Source organism: Narcine bancroftii, chromosome 10 (assembly GCF_036971445.1).
Source record: "Narcine bancroftii isolate sNarBan1 chromosome 10, sNarBan1.hap1, whole genome shotgun sequence".
In the NCBI taxonomy this organism is placed as follows: domain Eukaryota; kingdom Metazoa; phylum Chordata; class Chondrichthyes; order Torpediniformes; family Narcinidae; genus Narcine; species Narcine bancroftii.
Window position 1 is genome coordinate 5,802,363 of NC_091478.1, and position 19,276 is coordinate 5,821,638.

Consider the following 19,276-nt stretch of genomic DNA (forward strand, 5'->3'; position numbering starts at 1 on the left):
TCATCTCAACCACCCTAGAGACAATCATCCTTGAATTGATGGGCATTTGATAATGACTTTTAACACTTGCCAGGTGGATTGCGAGTTCCAAATGCCATTTTGAAATGTCCATTTCCATTGTCATGTGTTCTCTTATTAATAGTGAACCCCAGTGGGAACACTACAGGGATTCCTTTGCAACAGCCACTCTAGTAGATCAAAAGAGTGGCTTCTTATTACATTGATGGTAAACACAGTGCTTAATACTTGTTCTTTCAAAGATGCCCACTTTGTAGAGTAAAATGGAATAAAGAAGCCATGACTGTCATTGTGAATCAACTTCCTTGTGCCATGACTGTCATTGTGAATCAACTTCCTTGTTAACATACATCTGCTGACCCAGTACATGATGAGGGCAAATTAAGCAAACATGCTAATCATGTTATGCTTTTACTCAATACGAGTAAAAATGGGAAAATTTAATGACAAATTCATCCTTGTACATTCTGTTAGCACCAATCTTCCATATTCCTTTGCCTGCCCCATTATTTCTGCTGAATGTTCCCTTGGTGACTGCAACCAAGTAGATTGATGGCTATTGTCTGTGGTGGGGAAGTCTGTAGATGGTTAGGGACGATAGTGTGGGTAGCAGTATGCCTGAATCATTTGACTGTGGCTTGGACCATCGCACTCCAATCATTCACAGTCTTTCCTCAGAATGGCAAAGCAATTTTGCAGCAAAACTGGCCTGGAAATTAATACCAAGGAGTGGGCCTTTACATGTTGTTCCAAGTCCTGGGAACCGGGTAGGGACACCTTGATATTGTTGCTGCAGGTGGAGCTTCCTTCTTACTTTTTCCCCATGGGAGTGAGGGGTGCATATGTTTGGATGATATGTAGCATGTACAGTAAAACCACCCTGTTATCCAGAATTCAAATAACCAGAATAAAATGGAGGAAAATAAATAAGTTAAAAAAATACAGAAATTTAAAATTGGCGAGCCTTGCCATTAGTTCACCAATCCATGCAATACACCATTTCAAGCAACCAGAACATTCAATTATCCAGCAGCCACTGATCCCTCTAGATGCCTGATACCAGGGTTTTACTGCATAAAGTTTGCTATGCAAAGTGAGTGTGAAGGAGAAGGGCTGGTGATTGTTGAGATGGCACATAGAGCAATGCATGAGAATTATTGTGCCATTGTTGTGCAATGAATTTATTGCAGCATTTACCAAAGATAATGCATAACTGATCTGATGCCTTCTTCCCAAGGATCCGATCCTGCTAAAACCAAGACAGAAAATGAGAAACAGGCCACATTTTGGCTCAATAACACTTTGCCGTCATCACTTTTCTGAAGCATTGGCTGTTTCTCTTTCCGCAGGTACTGCCTGACCTGCTGAGATCTTCCTGCATTTTCTGTTTTGATTTCAGCGTTCCAGCATCTGCACTTTTTATCCTTTAATTTTTTTTTCTTGCTCGAAACCCCCTTACTACCATCATGCACTGCTGCTTCAGAAAGTGTTGGCCTTTCTCCTGCTCTTCACCACTTCTATGCAAATGTCCCAATCATGGTCCGAGATCAGGTCTCTGCTCCTTTGACTTTCGTTGCAGTGTGCCATTTTGATGAAAAAGCATCAAAGTGTGGTTGTAATCAGTACTAACCTCCCATTGAAGAGATGCCAAGCATAGCATGAATCAGTGCAGGTCACTTTCAATTGGTGCATGGGAATCCTGGAATAATTCCCATTATCGGATGCTAATGGAAAAGAACTGCAATTACGCAAAGCAATTCTAATGTGTGTATCCACATATCAATAATCAGGAAAAGAGAGCAGACAAGGTCATGCCCTGAATTTCTGCAAAAAAGTGATCTTTTGCTGAAGATCTGCTTATTAAATCTTGAGTAATCTATCAGAATCAGGATTTATTGTTATGAGCAAGTAATGAAATTTGGTGTTTTGCAGCAGCGTTGTAGTGGAAACGTACATTTTATAACCATCTTAAAACATTACGATTTTAAAAAAGTGCATGAAAAGTCAGGCAGTGTCTTTGGTTCATTAATTATTCAGGAATCTGATGGCAGCGGGGAAGAAACTGTCCTTGTGCCGCTGAGTGCTTGTCATTATGCTCCTGTACCTTTTCCCCGATGGTAAGAAAGTGAAGAGGGCATGGCCTGGGTGGTGGGGGTCTTTGAGGATAGAGGCTGCTTTTTTAAGACACCGTCTCATGTAAATGTCTTCGATGGAATGAAGTCTGGTGCCTGTGATGTCGCAGGCCAAGTTAACAACCCTCTAAATTTATTCTTGTTCTGAGAGTTGGTGTCTCCATACCAGGCAATGATGCAACCAGCCAGAATACTCTCCTGTAGAAGTTTAAACCCTCAGTGACTCTTATTTATTAATGAAATTTATTTTAATGTACATATGTACTGTGCATATGTATCATTTGATTGTGTGTTTGCATTGCTCTGCCCAGTGGACTGGAGAACACTATTCCATCTAGCTGAACTGGTGCAAATGGATGACTAATAAACTTGAACTAATGAGCTAACGCTTGCTGGGGTACTGGGAAAGCCAGGGTCATATCTGAGTCAACACGATTTTTGGGGCCTTGGGATACAGAAGAGTTGGGTCCAAATGGGATTAATTAATTGGAGATTAGTGTTCGGTCTTTGGAGTCATCAAAAGATAGTTGGTGGTTGGAAAGAGGGGAAACCTCAAGATAGTTGAAGACAAAATTTCCCCCCACTTTTCTTTCAATTCCACTGTTCCATTATTAAAACAAGGTTGTCCTGGGAAGACCTGGTGATAGTCACTCCTTGGGCAACATCATCTCATTCCTTACATTTTTTTTCCACATGGAGTGTTCCGTGGGGAATAATGTCATCTTGTATGAGATTGACACTGAAGTTGGCACATAAACGACCCTGAGAAGTTCTCAATCAAACAGAATGATGTGGAAAAAGCCAGAAAATTGATGTTAAAATCAATTATCAAGGCAGTGTTAAGTGAGTGAAGGAATCGGGATTGGAAATTTTAACCATCTCGTCTGCTCAATGATGTTTTCAGTGTTAACCTAGTCAATATTTTTGCTTTCATTTTTCACATTTAATATCTTTTATGTTGTACAATTTTTATGAACTTGCATTTATTTTGTATTTCAATGCTATAAACCTTTGATATCTAACTTGGCTTCATAACTTGATTGTTCAAATGCAACAATTTAATTGAGTTTGAGTGGAATGATTCACTTTTTGTCTAGTTTACCCTGTCAGCCTGAGAGTTGACATAAATTTACAAAGATGAATTACACCCAGCTCCCTGACTTTCTTTGAGATATAAATATTTGAAATTTAAAACATGAATCATACATATGCTGTGAACCTCTTCTGGAAAACCCAAGTCTTCATTTTGAATAGAAGCAGAAAAGGTCCAAGGAGAGCTGAAGGGTGCACATGCATAGATCATTAAAATGTCACGCACAGGTACAGAAAATAATAAGGCGACTGGAATCCTCATTATGTCTAGTGGACTGCAGTACAAATTATGCCACAGAAATACCTGGGCCTGGTTAGACGCATCTGGAGTGCTGTGAGCAGCTTTGGAGGTCACCTCGTCGAAACGATCATTGGTATTGTGCAAAGTGTACCATGAGTTAAACTTTGAGCAGAGACTGCATAAATTGGGGTTATGTTTCACTGAATGTATCATGCTTTGAGTTGATTGGTTGAAATTTCCAAGATAATAAGGTATAATGATGGATTGAGAGAATCCACTTGCACAGGCCTGGAGATTAATAATAGAGGATGCTGTCTTGGAAAAAAAACTGATAGAAAACAGAAAAAAAATACTAAAAATTAAAAGGAGGAGAGTATCTGAAGCGTTAGAGAATGAGGTAGGGAAATTAAGAATTGGAAATGCTAGAAGTTCCAAGTGATTATTTTAGGGTGTCGTGGTAGAAAACTATGCCAATGTAAGTCTGTAATCAAGGGTCAGAGGAAACCAGGAGCTTACAACAATCTCCAGGCATCAAACAAAAGCACCATGCACGGTTTCCTCCATTCGTGGACAGCACTAATCGCTTGCTCATTATAACTTTAAAAAAATTGTCCAGTATTATGTTGCTGTTTGTGGGAGCTGAGTGTGTACAAATGGTCTGCCATGTTTCTGACACAGCCACAGTCGCTGCAATTCAAAACCACTTCAATTCTGTTCAGCTGACACCACCCTCTGAGTCTTGGCTGAATTTATAACTATATTGAATATTTTTTTTCCTAAATTCAATTCAAGTTGTCCAAATAAAAGCTGACAATGGTAAACTGTTCAGTTTCTAATTGACTCCTCCCTGCACCTTCCCTGACTAATTTTCTTGATCTATTCTTGACTGATTCAGTGACACTTTTTACTCTTGGTTAAATTGGAAATTTTTGTCAAATTTCCTTCCATCCCTTCTTTATTTTCCACTTATCCATCCTTGACTTTTCCCTTCCATTCCTTGACTTGTCTCTTTCCATTTCTGGGAATAGACTGTCCATCACAATTTAAATGAAATGTCATTGACCTGATCCATTAAGTCTATCCATAAAATCTGCCTAAGTGTTTCCAGCTTTCTTTATGTTTTTTATTACATTTTCGAATAACCTCTACAATGACCTAACAATCTGGATGAACCTGAAACTGGTTTGAAAGTCTAAAGAAAAGATGACATCACTCAGGACATCTAACATCTGTCAGGGAAGAATTGGCTCTCATTTCTATGGGTGGAATTCTGACTCAGATCCCAGGGCTAAAAGGACAATTCTTACCCTCCCTTCCACCCACTCCCCAAGCTAGATAATTGTAAAAGTCTGGTCTACCACAGTCATCAATGTATCTTTGCTTTATTTTTATGGCATTAAAATATAATATTCTGCCATTTCATTGAATCGTACAGTCATAGAATGATGTGGCACAGAAACAGACACTTTGGACCATTGATTCTGCATGATCCATCAAGCAGCCATTTTGTAAGAATATTTAACCAGAATATACATTGATGTCTGTGTAGAAGACTCCTCCACATCAGGTGGCAGGACAAAGTGTCCGACATGAAAATCCTGGAATGAGCTGGGCTCTGCAGCGTCTTCACCCTCCTGCTGAAAGCCCAAGCCAGGTGGGCTGGACATGTGGTCAGAATGCCAGACAGCTGATTGCCTAAGTAGCTGCTGTACAGAGAACTGTGCCAGGGCAAGCGCTCAGTTGGGGGGGCAGAAGAAACGTAACAAAGACTGCCTCAAAGCGTACCTCAAAGGCCTGGGTATCGACATCAACACGTGGGAGACCCTTGACCGTCCATCTTGGCACAGCAAGATCACCACAGGAGCCCATGCAGCTAAAGTCAGGTGCATCATCGACATGCAATGAAAGCATGCTGTGCGCAAGGCCCGAGCAGCATCCACTGCCATGACAGCACCCACCCACTTGTGTCCCACATGTGGTCGAGCCTTCAGGGCCCGGATTGGCTTCACCAGTCACCTCTGGACCCACAACCACCAATCTTCAATTTGACTTTGAAGCCATGATCATCCTCGACTATGAAGGATGAAAAACAACAACAACAAAAGAAGATGATATTGTGTGACCTCCAGTACAGAACATAACTAAATCTAAATTTTTATTTCACTAATTTCAAAGATGAACACCACTGTGGAACAAGCCTGTAATCGATCATCTCGGGGAGGGTGGTCAGGTTAATCAGAGATTCTTACTTGCAAGAAACTGCATTGGAGCGTGAATATCAGAGGTTTTTTTTTGACATAAACATAAGTACAATAAGTACCTTAATCCATACTTTCTGTAGCCAAAAGGTTCGCAAGATGCCCCAGCAGTGATGGTACAACTTAAATTATTTCAATATGCCATAAAACAGAAAACAAGATTACATGATAGATAAATAAATATTTTGAGTGCAGTTTATACAAATAAAGGTGCTTTTAAGAGTGCATTCAGATAATTTTGGTGCCAATTTATTATTAGGGTGTTATGGGGAGTTTCATGGCCATTTACTATGCTTCTTCCAGTTTTATAGTGATCAAATATAATAAGAATAATGCATATTCTATCCTGGGAGGAAGTTACGGATGGATAGAAAAAAAAACATTCAACGCTACCCTTATAATTTGCCTGAAGAAATGTAACATCCCTACTGACTCCTTTGATCCATGATGGTTCAAAGTGGAGAAGGAGTACTCAAGGTGGTATTGAGAACATTGAAGCAACACATCTGGAGCTTACAGCGACCCTACGCATGATGGATGGATTAAAGCACACCACAAATTATCCATCCACCACACCTTGTCAGTTCCCACCTGCCTCATCTGTGGAAGAGTCAGTGGTTCCGACAACTGCCTCATTTGCTACCACAGAACCCAATGAACTGGAGTAGTGGTGAGTTGCTCGCAATATTATGGGGCTAGTTAAGAAGAGGACCACTAGTTCTTTAACATGAAGAGGCCATCTTCTTGATGGCGAGGGATTTGGTGTTTTTAAGATAGAAAAATAAACATCACTATGCTCTGCCCTTGTTAGCCTTTAGTTTGTTGTTGATGAAAACCACCACACTTATTCTATAGCTGCAGGACTTGGTTTGATAAATAGTGGCATCATATGTAAACATATCAATTTCAGAAGTACGCTAATGTTCTACGCCATTTACTATGACCAAGAACAAGGTCGGCCTGAACACATTGCCTGGAGCTACTCTAGAATTGACCTTCCCCACTGAAGGCTCATGCACAGCTAAGACAACATTCTGGAGCTAGATTGCCAGCAGGCTTTTAGCTCCACATACTTGAAACTTTGCCATTAGATCCTGGTACTGCACTCAATCAAAACTACATCCAATGCCATCAGACCTAAGTGAATTTTAGACTGAGATCTGATATATTAATATGGCATTGGGGGAAATATTCATCTGCAATTTCTTGTTAAATCTGGGTTAGGATATAAATGAGTGACTGTATCCTTTGGTTTATTAGTATAAACATTTTAATTTGTGAACACTATTCATTAAATAAGACAATAAAAATAGAGGATAGATAATAAATATTCACTATTGTCTTCAGCAGCATTTATACATACATGAATAAACAGAGTTATGATATACATTTTTTGTCCTGATGAGGAAGAACAAATATATTTTGTCCATTATTTATGGGTAACTATATTTTTCTTTGTTTTGAAGTCAATTGTGTTATTTTTCTGATCTTCCAAATCTGACACATTGCAAATTTATGATTCTCTAGTTCTAATTAGCCAATAATCCTTAAGGACTTGAATGATTCATAGCCCAAATAATTTATTTGTTCACGTAATATGAATTCTACCTCCTCCAATGCATGGACACACATATGCTCTTGTGTACTCAAACTCACACACACAAACGGATTCAGGCATGCTGTAAAGGATCGTTTCTTTCCAACAGCTATCAACCTCCCTTGTTACTAATCAAGGGCTGCATTGACAGCAAAAAATGACTGCACTATTTTTTTGCACTTTAAATATTTATTATCTATCCTTTATTTTTATTGTCTTATTTAATTCAATTAACTTTAATATTAGAGTTTTTCATCACAAATACCTGTTCGGCTGCAGCAAGTAAGAATTTCATGGACATGACCCAAAAAAAACTCATTCTCATTATCTCAAATACACAATCACACATGTGTCATGTGGACACAAACCCACTTGTACGCACATGCAGACTCCATTGCAGGCAAGGAAGTCTTGAACAATAAGAATCTCAGAGCTGATAGAGCTCATATAATAGCCTTGGTCATTAATATCAAGGATACCATAGGATTTTATAAAGCATCAAATGATTATTAATGATAAAAAGGCTCTAACCTGAAATATGTATTAAAGTTTGGTGAGTCGTTTATTTAAATGCAATGAGTACAGAGCACCAGTTTTGCATCTAATTGAGTAATGCTTAAAAATTCTACAGAAATATTTATGCTGCATAAGGTATAATCTATTTATTACTATTAGAATATAATCATCGGTAAGCTTAGGTCCTTTATATTATGCTGCATCCCATCTCTGGGTTGCATGCAATTGAGACAATAGTGTAATTCATTTGATGATTCCATTCATTCAGATATATCACAGAAATAATTAAAACAAGGAAACTTAAAATGAAATGTTGATTAATAATTGAAGTGTCTGAAATCTTATTCATATGTTCCAATGTACAATGTAGATCATGACCTTCAGACAAACAGTATTTATAGTATTAAATAAAGTGATGTATTAGTATTAGGGCAAAGCTTTCATCTGAAAAGGAAATCCAGGCATGCTAAATGAGTGCGGCGAGATGGCATGATATTATTCATATGGTGAACTGACACAAACCCATAATTAAACATTCTACACACTATTGCATTTTTTATTACCTTGACAAGCAATGCAACAATTAGTTGACACTCTGAGCAGCTGAAGATCTTGCGCTATGTATTCAAAAACATGCTGGTGTGGAAAAAATTCTGCAGTAAACACTTCTGAATTTTGCAATTTTTATTGCACCTTATTGCAATTGATAAACTATTATGGACTGCCGTTTAATTGTTTGAAATATTAATTATTTTTGGTCTCAATATCATAGTGTTTTTCACACCTTAGTGCAAACTATCATCTATTTGCCTCATGAAATTTTCATTTCTCTTGACTTTTTCGGTGACTTCTGCAAAGTCTGAGATGCACTTGTGAGCAGCCATTTTAACTTGCTTGTTATTTTACTTGGTCAGTTTGTGAAAGTAGAATATCAAATAGATAGAACTGTAGATATTTCTTGGTCCACCAGAACGGAGCCTCAGTTGAGACTGAAGCTCATACTGTGAAAACTTAGCAGATGTTAATTGCTCTGTCTGTGAATTCGACCACATGTTCTAAAATGCAGTTCATGTCCTCTATGTAAAATGTAGTTGAATTGTGAACTATGCGTAAAATGTAATAATGATTCCAAGATGTTACTTGGAATGGGTGATAAGCCCCTCAATCCCAAATTGCAAGCCAATTTATCAATTACTGGTTTCGTTCCTGAACCTCATGTCTGGCCAATCTAAGGTAGGCTGCCATACTTTTCAACCAATGTAGTTAAATTTGCATGTCCTATCAAACGTATATCTGAAGCTTAATCTTAAATATTTTAAATCTCAATAGATTATCATTTGGTTGTATGCTGGTATGTGCTATCTAGCTTACTTCTGTATAGGGCAGAATTGAGTCCAACGAACAAGTGAAAACACTGAAAAATGAGATATATCTTGTTGCTTCAAATATGTCTTTTTTATGGATGATGAACAAGTGGAATCTGTTATTTAAATATTTCAATTATATTGAGGAGAGGCTCATTATTTGCGATGAAATGATAAATCTGAGTGTAAACTTTATTTTAAAATACTACTAGAAAAATTAAACCAAAGAAAATATGTTCCCTTTAGTTGTAATGTTTTGCAGAACGGCCCAGCCAGATGTTTAAGAGGGGTGTAAAGTATTGTCGATGATCATGGTGTTTCCTCCTCCCGGTCTGTGCCGGCCGGCCAGCGTAAATGTGTTCCAAATCCCGCAGAATGGGGGAGAGACAAACGTTATCACAAATTCCACCACTTGATTTGAAATTCAATTCATTTTGCACCTTGTAGGGCCCTGTTGCAGCTAACTGTGCACCAGTTATAGCTAATTGCCAAGGCGCCAAGTTGTGCACTATTACCATTAATTTTGCACTAGGGCACTCAACGACGCAATGACTCATTAAGTGGTGCCCCATTGCAGCTGACTGCTCTTTTCTTACGAGGGGATCATTTGGTTGCAAATGCTGAAATAAATTTGAAAGGACAATAATGATCTTGATCCTGGTTGTATGGATGATATTAGTTTACCTCATGCATTTTTCATTGCAAATCTTGACTGAATCAATAAACAATTCGAAATGAATCTTGTTATTATTGTTCAATTCATTAAATAACTGTTGCTTCTTAACTTTATTAAAATACAATTCAAACAAATTTCCCAGTTTGAAACCGAGCAATATTAATCAGATTGTTTTTATTTATGACACCATACTGTTGTTGTTCCAATCAAATTTATGAATGAAACCATTTTAACCTATTAAATACAATATTCTGAAGATGCAACTGTAAGTCAATGATGTTAGGAGATGTCATAATACCTGTGTCACCAGATACATTGCACATTTATGGTTATAGTCCTGTACAGTTTGATGGATTTTTATATTCTTCCCAAGTCAAGATTTTACACAGCCAGGTTTATTATTTAGTAATTTACAGTGCAGTCAGGCATGTTTGGTTTAATGTAGGATAAACTTATAAATCTATTGTCCCTCCAGTGACTGGGGCTGGTGTGCAATGAACTAGCTTGATGCTTATACATTTCAGCCAAGCTTATTTCTTTGATGGGGAAGAAGGCAATAGATAACACAGTGACAGTGGTGTCCCAAGGGACAGCAAAATGTGAGAGCAACACACGCTCAGGTTAGTAGGTCATTATTGTATGAGCAGTGAGCCATTAATTGACTACTGTACTGGGCTCAATCTGTGTCAGATTATGGCCTTCGGCTATAAAGGCTCAGTCTAATAGCAGACTAAGGTTTCTTCAGTATCATTTTGTTTGTCTACTCAGTGATGCAGAGTAAATGTTATTTCGTACAAGTTTATAATCCCAAAACATGAACAATGAGGGAGTTTGGGAAGTGCATGTAAATGATAATAAACTTTCTGACATTTTGAAGTAATTGTGGAGAATATCTATTTTCATTTCTTCAATAAGGAAATAAACGGAAAGGCTAAAAATAATTTGTTTTTCTATATGTGCTTCTCAAAGAAATCTAATGGATGTATTTGTTGTATCTTCATATCATAATAAGGAATGTGAGACCACCATGTCAATTTCTTTTAATAATCTTCTTTGAATTTCAAATAAGGTAGAAAATAATAGAACTATAATGTTTGTAAATGCAGATATAGTTTCAATTATTTTCAGTCAAACGTAAAAACAAATGGTTCAGTGATGCCAGCCAGCCGCCTTGCACGCATCAACAGTTCAACAGTGACATTCGGTAATCTGGTAATTGTAATCAATATTGAGTTGTACGCAGCTTAATTGGTCCAATAATTTGAATCCTGTTTATTTTCTTTGTTGGTCTTCGACAATTCATATATAAGCAAAGATGATATGCGTTATGCTTGACTGAAAACCATCTCACATTCTTGGCTTTTTTTCTTGCTGTGATAACTTCAAAATGGAGGATTATATTCAAAGCAACTTTGATTCAATATCAGTTACTTAATTGGCCCTGGAACAAGAGAGTAATGATCGGGTATCTTGTTCATGCTATTATCTTTAAAAATTGTAATCACTGCATTCAAGGCTACTTTATTGCAATTAATAAAGCCAACATTTGTAATTTTCAGAACATGGTGGTAGAAATGTAGAGGGTAGTTATATATTTAATTCATTTCCCTCCCCAGTTCATGAGAACCCTGTGAAGCCTAGTTGTGGGGCTTTATAGAAGTTTCTCTGCTTCATTTATAGCTTCTTTTCTCTTAGGAAAACATATTAAGATTTTGTACAAGAGTTGATCGATTTCTTAAGAGGTCTTATCTGATTGCTTTTATATTTTATTGATTTTTCTGAATTAAGTTTTACAGCCCTCAATTATATCCTTGTATGATTGGTCAGAGCTATGTATGTAGACCACAGAATTGCAAAGCTGTGTGATTGTGTCTGGGTTAATAATCCCATTTTAATGTATGACATTTTCTTTTTCATGAAATTATCTTACATATGCAGGCAGATCTTTTGAGTTTCCTGCCTTTGATATAAACTCAAATCACACAAGCTCTTGCTCACTATAGAGGCCACTATCATATGACTATGACAGACTGACAGAAGCATTTACTGTGGAATGTTGTGATCATCAGCTTCATTAGGAAAGCAGTTAACAATCACAGAAGATGATTTTTATAAACCTGCTGTTCTGCTGACTGGGGGATACAGCTATCATAGCACAATTAAGTTTAAAATGGATTTTGAACACTGATGGCTAATATAATTCAACACTAGCAGTAGACTGTTGCATTATACAATCATTTATCATTTGGGGCAATATTCTGACAGTACTCAAATGTTAGGCCCTCGATTAAACTGTCTCTTTGCTGTAGCCTTTTCCAACCAGCCCAATCTGTTCCTTCAGGTGATGCTTAAGAATGTGTTTAAGACAAAAACAATTGACTGAGGAGAAGTTTAATCAATTTATTAAACGAACTGTGTACTATAAGATATTTTTCTTATATAGTATACGTCTATCACAGCTGTCATAAGTGACACTGTAGATGGCTGAATGCTTTATGGTGACTAGATAGCTAGCATTGTTCTAGGATTTTTTGAACCTGCTATGAATATAAATGTATGGTTAGAAGCGTTCCCGGGCTGCTTGTGCACTTTTAATACTATTTGTATTCAGTACAGCGTATTTGTGCTTCCTTCCTTCACAATGTTACAAAGTGGTAGTGTTATTTCATATCGCTAGAATTTTTATTATTTTTACATAACTGAAGTCGTTTGATCTGCATTTATTAAAGAAAGAGAGACACAAAAGCCTAACCTATTTTGACAGAAGTGCTGCAATATGTTCATTTTCTCTCACTACAATTCAATATATTTATATTCAGAATCCTTTATCTAATAGTGGTTATTAGATTGTTTTGGCTACAGCTGGAAAGCAATATATCACTGAAAAATAATAGGTATGTCTTTTCAAGACTATGATATGATTTTCTTTGGCTCTCGTAGCATGAAAACCATGTCTTTCAATAATAAGAAGGTACTTTTGATGAACAAATGATCTTGTCACCATTGACAATAACAGAGCTAATTTTTCTTACCTTTGTTACATGCGCACTATAGATTTAAAAGGTCACAGTGGTTCAACTGACAGGCTCTACTTTTCACTGGTAACATGCATGTATGTGATTCAACATGTAGGAGTTAGTTGGAAGACTGCTGCCCATTGAAGGGGCTCTGCTGACATCACAGGCTGCAGAGACTGAACTCTTGACACCGGGTAAGTGATTTTTTTTTTTTGTTTTTGGCACCTCACGTTTGAGAAGGCAGTTCAAATATCTACAGATTTTGGTTGCATGCCTAAAACAACCAAAACAGGCACTGACTTACCAGATTAACTGGACTCCACATACGAAAGGTCACCAGTGGATTAAATGCGAATGCAAAAAGCAAGTCTTTGTGACATTAGCAAATGGACGATATCAATCATTGGTCCAGTACAAGGGGATACCAGAGCAGTCTTTCTTTCAATCAAGTACTATATTCAGCATGGTATGCACATAAATAAAGTTAACTCTTTAAACACCCAGTGCCTGCTTCTGGAAAGAAGCTCTTTCAACAAGAATTGAACAGTGCATGTAGAGAATGGAGAAAGAAGTGATTTTAGGAAGTTGTTTTATGGCTGCCAAAGGCCTTTAACCCAAAAGAGACTTCGTTCAAATAGCTTGTTATCGCCTTTCAGGTACGTGAAAGAATTTACACAATTCCAATAATGCAAAATCATATTTATTGGAAAAAGGCAAGCTCAGAATTTCCCTAGTGGCATGAATTTTAAAGTCTTAAGAAATACCTTAACCATTCGGGGCAGGAGAAGGCTGTTCGGCCCCTTGAGTCCATTTCATCACCAGTAAAGATCATGGCTCAAACATGATCTTCCTGATCTGTGGCCATGCCTCTTGATGCATTAAAAATACATCGAAATCCATCTGATCTTATCCTGAATGCAATCAACACCTGGTCATAAAAAGTTGTCAAGGGAAAGCATTCAAAAGGTTTACCTGCCTTTGGGTGGAGACATTTCTCTTTAATTTAGAGCCCTTATTTTGAGACCTTGACTCTCATTCTAGACTCCTTAGCCAGGGTAAATATCCTTTGAGACATTAATATTTTTCATATTTTGATTAGATTATTTCACAATCTAACAAACTTGAAAGAATAGAGAAAGTATTGAAGTTCTCTTCATATAAGAGAACTATTTTGCAGGAAGCCAGTCTGATGAATCTTTGCAGAGTTCCCTTGTAAGTATATCAGTTTTGATATAGTTTTTAAACTATACTCTAGATCTAATCTCAATAAGGGTCTGTAAACTTGTCGTAGTACATGGAGGAAGAGGACGAGGCACTAAATGAATGCTGTGCATTGCTATTCACTGAGAACAAAAGACGACAGTGAGGACCTTCTAGTCCATCTTTACATCATAAGGGAGGTGCTGGGTCTCTTGAACATTAAAGACCCTAGGGTCCATTGGGAACTACCTCAGGTTATTGAGAAAGGCAACATAGAATATTTCTGTGGTTTTGTCAGAGATCTTTGTATCTTCTGTAATCTTGGGTCTAAATTTTCTGAAGAAGTGATAAAGATGTTTGATGAGGTCATGGCTGTGGATGTTGTCTTCTGGAATTTCAGTGAAGCATTTATCAAGATACTTAATGGTGATTAAAGCATATGGGGTCCACTGTAACTTGATAGATTGAACTGAAAATTGGCTTGACCATAAAAGGTATGAGAGTCATGGTGGAGAGGTGTTATTCTGGTTGTATTTCTGTGTGAAGTGCTGCCCTGCATGGAATAGTGCTGGAATCTCGTTTTTATATACATACATAATATAACTTAAATGAAAATATAATTTAAGTTTGCAGATCATAAAAAATATTGAGTTGTTTTGATTAGTGAGAAAAGTCGAAGGAAAAAAGACCAAGTTGGCATTTAAACTGGACGAATGTGAGGTTTAGACATTGGAAGGACAAATGTAAGAGGCAAATTTATAGAAAATGGCATGGCCCTTGGGAGAATTGATGTGGGGTGGGATCTTGAGATGCAAGCCCATAGCTCCCTGCAATTGGTAAAGAAATTGGATAGAGTAATAAACAAATTTATTAGTTGAAACATAGAGTGTACATGTTGGCAAATCCTGTTGCACCTGTATAAATATGGTTGGAGCATATTTTGTGTATTTTGTACAGTTCTGGTCACTATATTACTGGAAGGATGAGAAGGCTCTGGAGAGGGTGCAGAAGTTTACCAGGATGTTCAATACACAAAGTAACTCGACAGGCCATACAGTCTCCATTGAAGCCAAAGATATAAAACAAATTTTTCACGAAAGATTTAAAAAAAAAAGCTTGGATTGTTTTGAAGTGATGGGGGGAGGCCATTGCTTAAAGAAGATTGATTAAAGAAGATTTACAAGGACACTTTTTTGGAATGCACTGCCAGGAGAGGTAATCGGGTGGATGTGATAGCAATGTTTAAGTGGCATTTGGACAGGTACATGAACAGGCAGGGAATAAAGGGATATAGAGCATGAACAGTTCAAATTGGCTCATTGTCAACATGACCATAATACGCCAAGGGGCAAGTTCCTGTTTATATTCTAAAAATTCAAATTCTCTAGAAATGAAGTCCAGTTTAACATTTGTCTTTCAAATTGCCTAATTAACCTTGGTTTTCCACATTGTTCTCTGACTTCTGCATTGTTGCCTACTTATTAAACTTGCCTTGGCTACGTTCAAGTCTTTTTGCATGAACATTACTTTCAGGTTTCCATGTAATTTTGTTTCATAAACAAAATTGGATATGAAACATTTAGTTCCTTCAAATAAATTATCAATATTGATAAATTACGAATATGAATACTGTGTAATTGAACTCTGGATTTCCACACCTCAAGACAACAATCAGTGAGGATTAGTAAGAAATCTCCTCCAAAGTCTCCATCAGTACTGGAACGTGACAGGCCTTCGATCTTACACCTATGACTGTGTGGTTTGGTAATAACACCATCTACACATTTGCTGACGATACCTCGTAGTGGGTTGTATAAAGAAAGGGCATGAGTCAGCGTCCAGGAAGGAGGTTGAAAACCTGGCTGAATGGTGCCCCAGCAACAACAGCACTCAGTGTCACCAAAACTAAGGAGATGATTGTTGACTTCAGGAAGGGAAAACCAGAGGTATATGATCTGGTGATCACTGGGGGATCAGAGGTCGAGAGGGTGAGCAAATTTAAATTCCTGGGAGTCACTATCTTGGAGGCTCTTTCCTGCACCCAACACCCAATGCATAGAGATCCAACCGTTCTATGGATGATGCCATCACCACTGCCCTCCATCTGGCCCTCACCCACCTGGAAAATAAGGACTCGTATGTTTGACTGCTGTTTATTGATTTCAGTTCGGCATACCTCTGTACCTGATAAAAAGGTTAGGCCTGCTGGTCTAAACACCTCCCTCTGCATTGGATTCTTGATTTCCTGACGGGGAGACCTCAGGCAGTTTGGATTGATAACAGCACTGCTAAAACCATCACACTGAGCAAGGGGACCCCCAGGGCTGCATGCTCAGTTCACTGCTCTTCACTCTGCTGACCCATGACTGTGCAGCTAAGCACAGCTTTGAACCACATCATCAAGTTTGCTGACGACATGACCGTGGTGGGCATTTTCAGTAAGAATGAGGAGGCAGCGTACAGAGATGAGGTGCAGTCACTAACAGACTGGTGCAGAACCAACAACATGCATCTGAATGTTAATAAAACTAAAGGGATAGTTGTTGACTTCAGGAGGGCCCAGAGAGACCATGCTCCACTGACCATTGACAGCTCGACCAGTGAGGTCATCAAGAGTTCCTTGGAGTGCACTTAACACCAGCTCCATAGCCAAGAAAGCCAGAAGTGCCTCTACCTCCTGTGAAGGCTGAGGAAAGTCCATCTCCCACCCTCCATCCTCACTACATCCTAGAGAAGATGTATATCAAGACCATTGTGTGCACCTACATCACCAGCTGGTTTGGAAGCTGTACCACCTTGGACCGCAAGACCCTGCAGAGGATAATGAGGGCAGCGGAAGGATACCTACAACATTCGATGCAGGTGAAAGGCAATAAATATTGTGAAGAATGCCACACATCCTTCACGTTAACTGTTCTCCCTTCTGCCATCTCGTAGGAGGTACTGTAGCACACAGGTCATTAAGTCCAGATTGGGCACTAGTTTTTATCTCCCCAAGTCACTAGGGTTCTAAATTCCCAGAACAAAAGTGGATCGTGTACTGTATACATCTTAATATTGTAATATTTCAACTTCTATTCTAACTTATATTTATGAAAATATGCTCCTGGAGAAATACTATTTTGTCTTTACCGTGCGAGCATGGAATGAATGATAAATAAAGGGAATGACAACTTAATTTGACTTGATTAATGGCATTATGATGAAAGCACGTCAACATCTCTTCATCCTCAGGAGTTTTCCGAGGTTTGATAATACAACAGAAACCATGGCTAATTTCTACAGATGTGTGGTGGAAAGTGTGCTGACCAGCTGCATCACAGTCTGGTATAGTGACACCAACAGCCCTAAGCATAAAGCCCTTCAAAAGGTAGTGGACACAGCCCAGGACATCACACATAAAACCCTCCCCACTATAAAGAACATCTACAAGGAATGCTGCCATGGGAGAGCAGCAGAAATGATCAGGAATCCAGCTGCTCCCCCTCCACCATCAGACTCCTCAACAACAAATTCAATCAGGGGCTCATTTAAGAACTCTTAATTGGGCACATTATTTTCATAAATGATTTTTTAAAAATTCTATCTTTATTGCAAAGTTAGTCTGTTTACATTTTGTTATCTGTTTACAGTTCTTTATTTGTTTTTGTGTATACGTTGTATATATTGCACTACCAATAAGTGGTAATTCTGCCTCACCCGCATGGAAAAGAATCTCTGGGTTGCATATGATGTCATGTATGCATTCTGAAAATAAATCTGAAGTCAATAAATCTGAAATCTGAATATTAATTGTAATTAGTTGAGAATAAGCACCAATCCCTTTGTACCCCAATAGTCACAGTTTACCAATACAAAAAAGGCTAGAAATGGTTAGTATTCAGAGAGCTGGAGATTATTCCTTCTCTCTGATTTCTCACTATTGACCAGCTCTCAGTCCCCGATACCATATATTTCCCCAATTCCATATGTTCCAACCTTGTTCAATCTCCGATGTGAACCTTAATGAAAGCCATCTGAAAAGCTAAATAGGTCACACCCACTCATAATCCCCCATCTATTCCTCTTGGTACCAACCCCTCAAGAACTGCAATAAATTGTGCAAACATGGTTTCCAGTCCCGTGTTCAGGCTGCACAATCATATTATTATATCCTTGCCGTCTTCTTAACGTAAACCACTATTATAGATTCCAGCCTTTCTTTACTAATGATGTCATGCTGACAGCCTGGTTATTCCCTGCATTCTCTCTACCCCTTTCTGAAAGAGCAGGACCACATTTGCTACCCTATAATCTGTAGGAGCTGTTCTGGGATTACAGAATCCATAGAATGCAGGAATATGATGACCAGGACATTTATTTCACAACTTGGGGATGTGGATCATTGGGATTTATCAGCTTTCAGTTTCATTCAGTAGTATTCTCCAGTAGTATTTCTTTACCAATTTCCTCATTTACACTGGGCCAAGGTTTCTCCATTATTTCTGGTTGCATTTTATATCCTTTTCTGTTTAAAAATGATGCAAGATGTTTGTCTAATTGCTCTGTTTTCTTATCCCTGATTATACATTCTCCCCTTTTGATCTGTAATGAACCGCAATTGGTTCTTGAAAATCTTTTCCTTTTTACAGACCTATAGAATCTACTGTTCGCATTTCCTTTACTTATTAATCCTGCAGCTAATTTGTATTTCTTTATCAATTTCTCAGCCATTCTTTGCTGAACCATAAAATGTTTTGAAGCCTATTAGTTTTTCTGAAAACTTTCCAAATATTTTTCTTTGGTTTGATATTATTTTCAATATTCTTGTAATCTATGGTTTTCCTGTTGTGTTTTTAGGCCTTAAAGGAATGTAGGTTTGTTCACATTATTTATATCAAAGGCAACTATTACCTGTCCACTGACCAAGCCTGTCCCTGACACCATTATAGATATTTATTTTGATTGAAACCTTGGTTTGAGACTGAACTGCATAACTTTCAAAATTATTGTCAAAGTCTAACATTTTAATTTTTCTTTTCAAAGGCCTCTTTTGTATTAAGTTTACTAATGAACTTTTTTGCACCATACTTGATTTAAAATGCTTGATTTAAGTTTGTCACTAAAGACTATTGAAAATTTCTACAGGTGTACTGTAGAGAGCATTCTGGCTGGTTACATCACTG

The 19,276-nt window shown here is 37.9% G+C and overlaps 1 long non-coding RNA gene across 3 annotated transcripts in view; it reads left to right on the plus strand.

The window, feature by feature from the left end:
• Positions 1–19,276, plus strand: part of LOC138744100 (uncharacterized) — a 201,932-nt gene that overhangs the window by 102,908 nt on the left and 79,748 nt on the right. The window lies entirely within an intron of this gene.